Here is a 13,430-nt window from a genome sequence, read left to right as displayed (position 1 = left end):
TTCCCAGTGTACCAGGCCCGAGCACTTGTCTCATGCATCCCACCTGGGCTGGTGATCTGTTTCACCATAGATAGTATACATGCTGTTCTTTTGAAACATCCCACCCTCACCTTCTCCCACAGAGTTCAAAAGTCTGTTCTGTAGATGGAGGATCATCCTCTTTTATGTTTATTACTCACCTGTTAAAATGGGGATAAAAACATACCTACCTCTTTGTGTTATTATAGAAATGACTGCTAAATGTCAATGAGTTATCTATTTTATTTCATTTTACTGGGGTTAAAGCTTATGCATGTATATACACTGATGAAACTAGTAAAATCAGTCTCCAATTTTGCAGAATATTTAAATAATATGAGTTGTCCTCTGCTAGGTTATTCTATCATTTCTTGCATTACTTTCTTCTCCCCTTCTTGCAGAAGCAATGATTTCTGTTGGTCATTATTTTCTTTATCTCATTGATATTCTTAACTGATAATGTGTGTTCACCAATAGTGTCCTTTTGACATTTGCATCAGTTGAATGAACATTGGAACATAAGCACATTTTATTGATCACTTGAAATCACTTTTCTACTACACAATTTCCTAATGGCATTTTTCATCTGGTCATTTCTCAAGGTATAGATTAAGGGATTTAACATGGGGGTTATCATAGTGTAGAATACAGCAACTGCTTTATCAACAGGTAAAGTGACTGCTGGTCTCAGGTAAGTAAATACGCTTGGCACAAAGAATAGGAGGATCGCTGTGATGTGGGAGATCAACGTGGAAAGGGCTTTCTGCCTCGCCTCCAAGCTGCTTGTCCTTAAAGAGAGCAGGATGACTGTATAGGAGCCAACCAAGAGAAGGAAGATCAACAGACAGATGAAGCCACTGTTGGCAGCAACAAAGAGCCCCGAGTGTGGGTATCAGTGCAGGCAAGTTCGAGCAGAGGATTCAGATCACACATAAAGTGGTCAATGACATTAGGGCCACAGAAGGGTAACCTGAAGAGGAAAAGGATCTGAATGGTTGCATGAAGAAAGCCTCCTGCCCATGCCACTCCCACTAGCAACCAATACACCTGCCAGGTCATGATGGTTGTGTAGTGCAAGGGCTTGCAGATGGCCACATAGCGGTCATAGGCCATTGCAGTCAGCAGAATGATGTCAGCACCTGCAAATAAATGCTCCCCAAAGATCTGGCACATGCATTCAATGAAAGAGCTTGTCTTCTTCTTATGAAGTGAAACTACAATCAGTTTAGGGGTACTGACACAGGAATAGCAGACATCGATAAAAGAGAGATGAGCCAGGAAAAAGTACATGGGAGACCCCAATAATGGACTGGTGGTGATGGTGACCAAGGTGAGCACATTTCCTACCACAGAGACAATGTAGACAACCAAAAACACTGTAAATATGACTTTCTGCATCTTTGGATTCTGTGTCAGCCCCAGGAGAATGAACTCTGTCACGTTGTTCCTGTTCTCCATGTATCTCATGTTATTGTTAACCACATAACCTGGGGCAGGGGGGAAAAAGATCTTGTTTTAGTTCAACCTTGAGTTCATTAAACATCTCTGCCTAATAAATAACACATGCCTAGATTCTTATGACTTTTTTGTGATAAAAGATAATGTTCCAATCTGCCAAATATTGCTTATATATGACTGTAAGAATCTGAGAATATGAATGTAGTGAAGAAGAGGGTTTTGAGAGAAAATCTTGTATGTAGATCTAGTAAAGATTTTTGTGTACTAGGATGGCGTGAACTGAGTTTCACTAAGGGGATGGAAGCCAGATATAAGCCTGTTATGTGACTAGTTAATATTAACTCTGTCAGTGTACTGGTAATGAAAGATTAGTGAAATCCCGGAGCTTCTGTAATACAGTTGCCAAACAAATTGCCTAAATCCAATAACTTTGTTGTAGCTAATAAAATTATATAATGACTGATTTCCATGGGTGCTACATGAAAACAAACTGTAAATGGTATTATTTTCTCAATTTGGTGCATAATCTCAGAGACTAAAGCTAGCAGTAATATTAATGATAATATTGTGGGAGTGCAAGCATACTCAGTCATGTCTGACTCTTTGCAAACACATGAATTATAGTTGCTAGGCTCCTCTGTCCATGGGATTTCCCAGGCAAGAATACTGGAGTGGGTTGCCATTTCCTCCTATGGGGTATCTACATGATTCAGGGATTGAACCCGTGTATCCTGCATCTTTTACATTGGCAGGCAGACTCTTTACCATGGCACCACCTGGAAAGCCAGATCTCAATTTAAATCAACAATACTTCAATAAAATTGTGTAGTTTTTAAAATTTAATGAACACTTACTATGTGCTAAAATTTTTTCTCAGACATTTGGTTATTTAATCCTTGTTACAAACCTGTCAGATGATTACTGCCATCATTTTTATACTTATTTTATACATCAGGACATAGAAGAATAGAGAAGATAAAGACCCTGCCCCAAATCAAGCAACAAATGAAAGGCAGATAAAAGATTATTTCAGATTATACTTCTCATCTCTTTTTTACTGCAAATTCTTAAAACACATCCTTTATATTAGGCTAAAATATACACTGTTGAGTTAGTAAATTCCTTTTGACATGACTACAATAATTATAATTGCTTAAATAGTATTTCAGAGGTAAGTATATACAAAGCAATTTCACTGACAATGAAAATACACATACATACAGACCCAGACACATGTATGCATAATATAATACACTGGAATCCCAAATGTTAGCAACTATGTGGCACTGCTTTCATTGAAGGTCAAATTAGTTTTTTTTCCTCCCTCCTTCATCTCATTTTCTTCTTCCCTTAATTTCCTTGCAAATCATGAACAGACTGTTCTGTAAAATGCTGAAATGATGGTCCCAGTGGTGAAATACATTGGTTTGAGAATCAAAAGGACAATATCAGAATCTTGCTTTTCCCCACTTAAAGTTCCTTGATCTTGGGTATATTTCTTGACACCTTACATTCTTGTTTCCCCTAGTATCAAGTGAGAACAATATGTCAACCTCACAGGCTCTTATGAGAGTTAATTGAAGAAAAAAATATGAACATATTCATCACACTGCTGTGAAAATACAAAGGATCTTATTTTTATGACTTTCTATGCACGCAGAAGGTAGGGAGATTTGACATTTTGAGTAATAAAACAGAGAAGCATATTTAACCATGCAGTAAATGGGGGATAAACATCTACAATGTTATTTTTTTAAAGAAGCCACAAGGACTCATACCATTCATAGCAGTTGATCCCTGAAAGAATTATCCATGTGCTTGCTTGAAATAAAAAAAGGATGATTTTTATCTTTTAAGACATCTGTGGCTTTTTGAGTGTGGAGTGTATTAAGTTTTGTTTTCATTCTCATTATTAATTTAAATTATCAAAAGAAATGTCTCCTGGCAAAGAAGAATATCTAGGGATGGAGAGTTGGCTCCCTTTGAGTCTTAAGTTTTTCATCTACCAGACTAGGTTTGTGATACTCACTAACTGTCTTTTGAAGGAAAGGGTAAAGATGTAATGCTCTGTTGCTTTATTTGAAAAGTGTTAAAGCATGATTAATACATATGTGTATATATATATATATGTGTGTGTGTATATATATAAAGTAACTGCTGTTAATAAGCATTTAATAAACTTACCTTCTGATCTTTAGAAGATATTAGTGATATCTGAGGGTGTTCAGAACTGATTCCATTTTAAATTGACTTCCTCTTGGGCTGACTAACTTTCAGTTTGAAAGATATGACATTCTCATAAAGACACTAGTCAGATTACTGAGTGTCACAGTAGACAAGTCATTGTTTTTATAAATCTAAATATTTTCTTCTAGATGAAAGACCTACAAAATTTTCACAGACAACCTGGGACTTGAATTTAGAATGGATCAATTTTGAACATTATGCAGAAATCATCTTCTATAAAATGGTTGTAGTCCCAGACACAAGAAAGAGAAAGAGTGATGGAAATACATAAAAGTGAGTCATTCCAACCTTGATGGATCTTCTCTGGAGATGTAAATGATAAAAAAGAATTTTCACCTGCAATGCAGGGATATTTAAACAGGTTTCCACAAACGTTCAAGGACCTCCTCTTGTAGATGTTATTTTCTCTCCTTGGAATTAATTATCTCCTTTGATGGAAAGGCTTTGTCTTAGAAGTGGGTATTCTGAAGAGACATGTTTGAGAAACACCCATTCTGGGTAGGGAATTGTATTCTCTGCACTTGCAACCAAAATATGAGTCCTCTTTCTCTATCTGAACCTGGGTTCTAAGAAAATTGAATGTCATGTGAATACCAATGATAACATAATTCCAGCATCATTCCAGTTAACTTACAGATTCATCTCAGACAGAAAACTTCTTTTTATCAGTATTAAAACTTTTCTTGAAACTGCATATTGATTACTTGAGAGTTAGAGCAGTGAGGCATAAAATTATTGGTATTTTTTTTCAGAGTAATTAAATCCCAAACCCATTTTTCACATTCATCAGAGGGTTATGGATGTAAATAGAAAGTCTAATAGGATATAGATAATTTATCTCTGGGAGCCATGCGACGGTCAGCAAGGATCCCTAGGCAACATTAAACATGTGGAGGGATATCTAAAGCACAGATGCTTGAAAGTTTTAATTGCTCAGTCGGGTCCGACTCTGCAAGTCCATGGACTGTAACCCGCCAGACTCCTCTGTCCATGGAATTTTTGAGGCAAGAATACTGGAGTGGATTGTCATTTCCTTCTCCTGGGGATCTTCCTGACACAGGGAATGAACTTGCATCTCCTGCATTTCAGAAGGATTCTTCACCTTCTGAAGCCACAATGGAAATCCATGAAAGGAGGCTTAAATCAAACACAAGTATTGTTCTTACCTTCTTCTAATTCTATATTATTTTTCATTCAGTTATTCTAGGAGGCACATAGCAATAAATTCCTGTGGTTTTAATTCACTTTACTTAGTGACTAATACTGTGAACATTTTAAAGATATATGCATAGAAATTTAGTTTTTTTCCCCCATGTCTTGCTTGTTGTGAATAGTGTTGCTGTGAAAATGTGTGAATATATCTTTTTTGATTATAGTTTTGGCCTAATATACACACAGAAGTAGTGTTGCTGAATGAAAATAAATAAAATAGAGAATTAAAAAAATGGAAAAAAATCAGTAAAACCAAGAGCTGTTTCTTAGAAAAGGTAAATAAAATGAAAAAAAGAAAAAAAAAAAGGAAACAAACCTTCAGGCCAGATTCACCAAAAACAGAAGGCAGAGGACACTAATAAGCAAAATAAGAAATTAGGGACTTCCCTGGTGGTCCAGTTGTTAAGAATCCACCTGCCCTTGCAGAGAAGGCAGGTCTGATCCCTGATAAAGATACTAAGAGCCCGCATGCCATGGAGCGACGAACATGCCACAGCAAGAGAGCGCATGTGCTCTAGAGTCCACATGCCACAGCTGCTGAGCCTGGAGACTGCACGCTCTGGAGTCCTATCTCCCTAGAGTGCATGCTCCTCAGTAAGAACTATGCATGCGCCAAAGCCCACTCACACAGTGAGAAGCCCTTGCGATGCAATAGAGAAAGGCCACAAGCCACACAGAAGGGCAAACCACAGACCAAGAAAAAATAAAAATAAGAATAAATGAATGAGGAGAAACAACAACCAATACCACAGAAATAAAAAAGGAAAACAGCACACAAAAAGCAGAAAGTAATATTATGAACAATGATGAATGAGCAAATTGGACAAACTTGAAAAAATGGGCACATATCTAGAAAGTATTGACTTTAGATAGAAAAACATTCTCCATATGTATTGCGTTCTTTGAAACTACTATTCCAGGATTTTTTTTAAGTTTATATTTCTATATATTTTTTCAAATATGATTGTGACTTCTTTCAAATATGTTATAGAATGTTTAATGGAACTGCATTAAAATTGCATTTGATATGATAAATATCTTGAGTCTGTTAATTTATCAGCATAGCATCTCTCTCCCTTTACTTACACATTTGCTTTATCAGAAGTATTTTCTGGTTTTCATATACAAGTGTTAACTGTATTTTCTAACGTATCCCTGAAATGTTATGTTTTTAACAGTACTTTACATAGAATGTTGCTTCTAATTTCAATTTTTAATAGTTGTTTATATAGAAATGCATTCAGTATTTTGTGTTGACATTTTATCCTGTGACCCTTATAAACTAACTAATTAGATCCATTTGATTTTTTGTAGAGTCCTTTATATTTTCTTTCCATGGACTACAGTCCATGGGGTCACAAAGAGTCAGACACAACTGAGCAACTTTCACTTTCATTTTCTACCTATACCATGATGATTCAGTTCAGTTCAGTCACTCAATTGTGTCCGACTCTTTGAGACCCCATGAATTGCAGCATGCCAGGCCTCCCTGTCCATCACAAACTCCCAGAGTTTAGCCAAACTCATGTCCATCGAGTCGGTGATGCCATCCAGCCATCTCATCCTCTGTCATCCCCTTCTCCTCCTGCCCCCGATCCCTCCCAGCATCAGGGTCTTTTCCAATGAGTCAACTCTTCACATGAGGTGGCCAAAGTATTGGAGTTTCAGCTTCAGCATCAGTCCTTCCAATGAACACCCAGGACTGATCTCCTTTAGGATGGACTGGTTGGATCTCCTTACAGTCCAAGGGACTCTCGAGTCTTCTCCAACACCACAGTTCAAAAGCATCAATTCCTCTGTGCTCAACTTTCTTCACAGTCCAACTCTCACATCCATACATGACCACTGGAAAACCATGATGATATTTGCCCACAAATATATTTTTGTAACCTTGTCACTTTTTTTTCTCATCCATATGTCTTTTATTTCTTTTTCTTAACTTGTTTCAATTAGCTAGGTTACAATGCAGAACTGAAATTGAAAGTTAAAGACTTGTTTTCAATCTTAGAGAGATTTCATCATGAACTATAATGGTAGCTGTGGGTTTTATATAAATGCTCTTTATAAGCTTGAGTAATTTGCTTTTTTAAAATTCATTTAACAAAATATAGTTTTCATTCAAGCCCTCCTTGATAGCTCACCAGTAAAGAAATTTCCTGCTATGCAGGAGATACTGGAGATGTTCGTTTGAACCCTGGGTGGGGAAGATCCCCTGGAGGAGGACATCACAACCCACTCCGGTATTTTTGCTGGGAAAATCCCATGAACAAGAGAGACTGGCAAGCTACAGTCCATGATATCAGAAAGAGTCAGACAAGACTAAAGCCACTGAAAATGCTCAAATGGATTTTTATTTATAAATCTAAATTGAAATGTATCAGTTTGTATGTATCTATTGAAATAGTCATGTGATTCTTCTCCTTTATCCTATAAACTTAGTATCATTGGTTAATTATTGAATGTTACATAATATTTTATTCTTTGTGTAACCTATACACGGTCATGATGATTTGTTATGAAAAACATTGATTGATTTCCCATATATTGTTTAATATCTTGGTGCGTATGTTCAAAGGAGATATGTATCTGTCATTTCCTTTCTTGTAATGTAACTTGGCTGGAGAAGGCAATGGCACCCCACTCCAGTGTCCTTGCCTGGAGGATCCCAGGGATGGGGGAGCCTGGTGGGCTGCCGTCTATGGGGTCGCACAGAGTCGGACACGACTGAAGTGATTTAGCAGCAGCAGCAGCAATGTCACTAGGCACTTAGGCAGTCTTGGTTTTAGGTAATAATGATACTGTTCTCTGTTCTTTATTTTCTGAATGAAAATATCTAAAAGGATATTTGGGTATTGGGTAATAATGTTACTTATGCCTTAGAGTTTAAATGGCCCATTGGTTTAACACTCCTAAAATAGTTAAATATATGTAGTCAAAGTAATATCACCCACTATGATATGTTAAAATGAGCAGAGCTACTAATAAAAACCTGGGAATTGAGTAGGGTATAATGAACATATGCATGTATATGCATATATATAGTCTAATATAAGCAGATAACTATATAGCTCATTATATATATATGTATATATATGTGCATACATGTGTATATATACAGACAGATGGATAAATAGATAGTCCAGCATGATCTCTGTCTCAATAAATGGTAACAGGTGTAATTACATTATCTTTCTTTTGTATTGCCTGTCAGTATACCACAGCAGTGAAGAACATGGTCTGAGAGGCAGTTAGATTCTGATTACTGGTTCTCCAAGGTTTCTGTTTTGGATCATCCTCTTTTCTGTTTGTTTACTCACCATAAAATGGGGCTAATAGCAGCACTTACCTTTTTGTATAGCATTAGAGATTACTGCTAAATATCACTGAATGTTTTATTTTGTTTATTTAATTATGTTGGGATAAAAGCTTATAAATCTGTATACAGAGACAAAGTTAGTAAGACTAAGTTCCAATTTTGTAGAACTTTTCCCATAAGCTGCAAAGTCCCAGGTGAGATTCTTCTGGAAGCGAGCCTGGGTCTCCCGCCTCACCTCGAGAGACGTCCCTATTGCCCTGCCAAGCATCGAGGAGAATCCCGAGGTGTCCCTCGCTACTAGACAGGAGTCCTGACGTCGCTGAACCAACACGAGTTTTGAAGGGCCATCCCCGCAATAACTCGTGAATATAACCCAGGTTCCTGCTGCAATTCGAGAAAAACCATGAGACTTTCCCCTCGCTGTGAGATGCGGCCCGATTCCCCTGCACTGAGTACAGAGCAAGTCCATGTTCCCCATCAAACATGAAAGGAGTATTGACTTCCTTGATGGAACTCCAGAGAGTCCCCAAGAACACTGTCAGAAGTCTAGAGGGACCCTGAAGTCCCCGCAGCAACAAGAAAGCGCACCGTGTACTCCAAATTAATTCGAGATGAGGCCCGATTCCAATGCATTGGCTCCAGTGCAATCCCGCGTTCCCCATCAAACACAAGTGGCTTGTCTTCCTTTAGGCAACTCCAGAGATACCCCGAGAATATGGTCTCAAGCCTAGAGGAACACCAAGTTCAGCACAGCAACTCGAGAAAAACTCCGTGTATTCCAAATCATCTCGAGATGAGAGCTGATTCCCTGGATTCGACTCAAGAGGAATGAAACTTGCCACAAGCACCTCAAGAAGAGGCTTCTCTCTGCTACAGCTATGTGAGAGGGACCCTGAGTTTGCTGCCTCAAATGGAAAAAACACCGAGATGCCCTGACTCGAAATAAGGCCAGATTTCCCTGCAGTGACTTGAATGCAGGCTCGTCTTTCATCTCACAAGATGAAGGGATGTCTGAATCCCCTGTGGAGACCCTAGAGAATCATCTAGTTCCCCACCTCATCTCGACAGGAGGCCTCACATCCCTTTGACAACACGAGAGGCACACGGAGTTCAATGCTTCAAAAGGAGACGAAGCCTAACTCCTCTTGAAAACTGACAGGAGTCACAGTATCGCTCTGGCAACTTCAAAGGGAAACTTGGTCTCCCGCCTCACCTCGAGAGGCGTCCCTCTTGTCCTGCCAAACCTCGAGGAGAATCCCAAGGTGTCCCTCGCAACTACACAGGAGTCCTGACGTTGCTGAACAAACACGAGTTTTGAAGGGCCATCCCCACCGTAACTCAAAAACATAACCCAGGTTCCCGCCGCAACTCCAGAAAAACAATGAGACTATCCCCTCGCTGCGAGATGAGGCCCGACTCCCCTGCAATGCATGCAGAGTAAGTCCGTGTTCCCCATCAAACATGAAAGGGGCCTTGACTTCCTTGATGGAACTCCAGAGAGACCCCAAGGATACTGTCAGAAGTCTAGAGGGACCCTGAGGTCCCCGCAGCAACATTAAAGCGCACCGTGTACTTCAAATCAACTAGAGATGAGGCCCGATTACCCTGCATTGTCTCCAGAGCCATCCTGCATTCCCCATCAAACACGGTAAGTGGCTTGACTTCCTTAAGGAAACTCCAGAGATTACCTGAAAATACCGTCTCAAGTCTAGTGGAACACCAAGTTCAGCACAGCACCTCGAGAAAAGCTCCGTGTACCCCAAATCATCTCGATATGAGAGCTGATTCCCTGGCTTCGACTCAAATGGAATGCCAACTTTCCACAAGCCCCTCAAGAGGAGGCTTCTCTCAGCTATAGGTATGTGAAAGGGACCCTGAGTTTGCAGTGTCAAGTGGAACGGTCACCGAGATGCCGTGACTAGAAATAAGGCCGGATTACCCTACAGTGACTTGAATGCAGGCTCGTCTTTCATCACACAAGATGAAGCGATGTCTGATTTCCCTGTGGAGACCCTAGAGAAAGCCCTAGCTCCCCAGCTCATCTCGAAAGGAGGCCTCACATCTTTTGAAACCTCAAGAGGCACGCGGAGTTAAATGCTTCAAAAGGAGAGGATGGCTGCCTCCTCTTGAAAGTTGATAGGAATCCCCAAATACCTGTGGCAACTGGAAAGGACCCTGGGTCTCCGCCCTCACCTCGAGAGGCATCCCTATTGTCCTGCCAAGCCTTGAGGAGAATCCCAAGGTGTCCCTCGCAACTAGACAGGAGTCCTGACGTCACTGAACCAACACGAGTTTTGAAGGGCCATCCCCACCGTAACTCGAGAACATACACCAGGTTCCCGCCACAACTTGAGAAAACCATGAGAATTCCCCCTCGCCGCGAGATGAGGTTCACCTAGCCAGTCTCCAGGGTCATCCCTGACAAACCTGCACCTGGGGTCACATGTCCATACTCTCCATGGTGACATCCCTCAGGCCCTGTGCTGCTGCTGCTGCTGCTAAGTCATGCCAGTCGTGTTCGACTCTGTGCGACCCCATAGATGGCAGCCCACCAGGCTCCCCCATCCCTGGGATTCTCCAGGCAAACACTGGAGTGGGTTGCCATTTCCTTCTTCAAAGCATTAGAGTGAAAAGTGAAAGTGAAGTCACTCAGTCGTGTCTGACTCTTAGCGACCCCATAGACTGCAGCCTACCGGGCTCCTCCATCCATGGGATTTTCCAGGCAAGAGTACTGGAGTGGGTTGCCCACTCCAGTACCTAGTGTCATATATCCTCCCAGGTCCTGTACGTAGTGTCATCTATCCACAGTTTCCCGGGTTACCCCACTTCCCATATCATGCACCTGGGATCACACGCTCACAGTCTGCAAGGTGACCCTGATCCCATTCCTGTACCTGTGTCACAAGTCCACAGCCACCAGGATGGCCCCACCCTCAAGCTCCCATACCTGGGGTCACATTCCTGTCTCCAGTGTGATCCCACCTCCCAGAAACTTTACCTGGGGATAAACGTCCACAGTTTTCAGGATGGTCCCAACTCCCTAAAACTGTACCTGGAGTCACTCTTCCATAGACATTGAGCCTGTTCCATGTCCCTGGTCCACTGGGTTACACCCTCCAAGACCCTGTAATTTGGTTTCCATGTCCACAGTCTCCTGTGTTTCATCACTTCCCAGAACCTTCACCTGCAGGCACACAAACAGAGGTTCCAGGTTGACTGCCTCATAGACCCTACACTTGGAGCCACATATCCACAGTCTCACAGGTGACTCATCCAAATCACTGTACCAGGGCTCACATAACCACAGTCTCCCAGATGCTGGACTATTGACCCCAGCACCCAGCGTCACATGTCCACAGATTCTAGCATGACCCCACATTCCAGACACTGTACCTTGGGACACATACCCACAGTCTCTAGGGTGAACACCCTCCTAGACACTGTACATGGTGTCACATGGGCACATTCACCAACTCCCAAACCCTGTACCTAGGGTCACACGTAGATAGTCTCAGGGTTACCCCACTCGCCAGAACTTGCACCTGGGTTCATATGTCCACAGCGCCCAGGGTAACACCACCTGTCAAACAATTGTACTGGGTTCAAACACCCACTGGTTCTAGGGTGACACCAACTCCAAGCCCGTGAACCTAGGGTCACACATCCATGGTCTCCTGGGTGGCAACGCCTCCCAGATCATGCACCAGGTCTCACACCTCCGCAGTCTCCAGGATGACTATACCTCACAGAATATTGTAATTCTGGTCACATTGCCCCAGTGTCCAGGGTGACCCCGTATCTCTAACCCTGTACCTGGGGTTACATGTACATGGTGGCCAGGAAGACACGCCTCCCCAGACTCTGTACACGGGATCACATTGGCACAGTCGCCAGGGTGACCCCAATTTCCCCACCCTGTAGCTGGGGTCACATGTCCAGAGTCTCCTGGATTTACCCACATTCAAGGGCTAGTAACTGGGATCACATGTCCACAGTCTCGAGGCTTTCCCCACCCAAAAGTGCCTGTACCCAGGGTCACACGTCAACTGACTCCAGGGTGACTCCCTCCCAGACCGTTCACCTGGCATCCCATGTCCCCAGACTTTTGTGTGATGTCATTTCCCAGACTCTGCACATGTGCTAACAGATTCACAGGCTCCGTGGTGACCCCCTTCCTGGTCTCTGTAACTTGGGTCACATGTTCTCAGTATCCGGTGTGACCCCACCTCTCATACCCTATACCGTTGGTGACTTGGCCACAGATTCCAGGGTAACCCTCCCCTGCCCGACCCTGTGCTTATTTACACACATCCACAATCTCCAGGATGTTCGCCCTCCCATACCCTGCACCTGGAGTCACATGTCAACAGTTTCCAGCGTGAACCTCACTTCACCCACTGCACCTGGGCTCATATATCCACGTCGTGCAGGGTGACACCCCTTCCAGACCATTTCCCTGCCATTAAATGCCTGCAGTCCCCAGAGTCACCCCGTACCTCCCAGACACTGTACCTGAGGTCACATATACAGAGATTCCTGGGTCACCCCCATCCCAGACCCTGTACCTGGGTTCAGATATCCTAGTGTCTTGGGGGACCCAGTTCAGACCTTGCATCTAGGGTCAAATGTCCAGTATCCAGGATGACTTGCCTCCCCAATCAGTGCATCCGGGGTCATATGTCCACAATCTTCAAAGTGACTCCATCCCCTAACCCTGCACCTTACTCACACATCCACAGTCTCCAGAGTGACCACATACCAGTACCTACACCTAAGGTCACATGTCCACTGTCTCACGGGTGACCTCTTCCCTGAACTTGTTCCAGATTTCACACGATCACCATTGCCACAGTGACCACCAACAGATCCTGAACCTGTGGTCACAGTTCAACAGTCTGCCTGATGAGACCCATATTGTACCCTGAACCTTGTGAACCTGCACCTGGGATCACAAGTCCATATTCTCCGTGGTGTCATCCCCCAGACCCTGTACCTAGTGTCATATATACAGTCTCCTGGGCTTCCCCACTTCCCATACCATGTACCTGGGATCACACATCCACCGTATCCAGGGTGACCCCCCTCGTAAACCTGTACCTGGTGTCACAAGTCGACAGACTCAAGGATGAACCTACCATTAAGATCCTGTACCTAGGGTCACAAGTCCACTGTTTCCAGG

General features: G+C 42.5%; 1 pseudogene; it reads right to left on the bottom strand.

Annotated features, from left to right (window-relative positions):
• Nucleotides 1–547: 547 nt before the first annotated feature.
• On the bottom strand, nucleotides 548–1,485 carry LOC122442574 (annotated as a pseudogene).
• Between the last annotated feature and the right edge of the window lie 11,945 nt (nucleotides 1,486–13,430).

This window comes from Cervus canadensis, chromosome 5, assembly GCF_019320065.1.
Source record: "Cervus canadensis isolate Bull #8, Minnesota chromosome 5, ASM1932006v1, whole genome shotgun sequence".
Lineage (NCBI taxonomy): Eukaryota > Metazoa > Chordata > Mammalia > Artiodactyla > Cervidae > Cervus > Cervus canadensis.
Note: the sequence above shows the minus strand (reverse complement) of the source record. Positions and strands in the feature narration are given on the sequence as shown.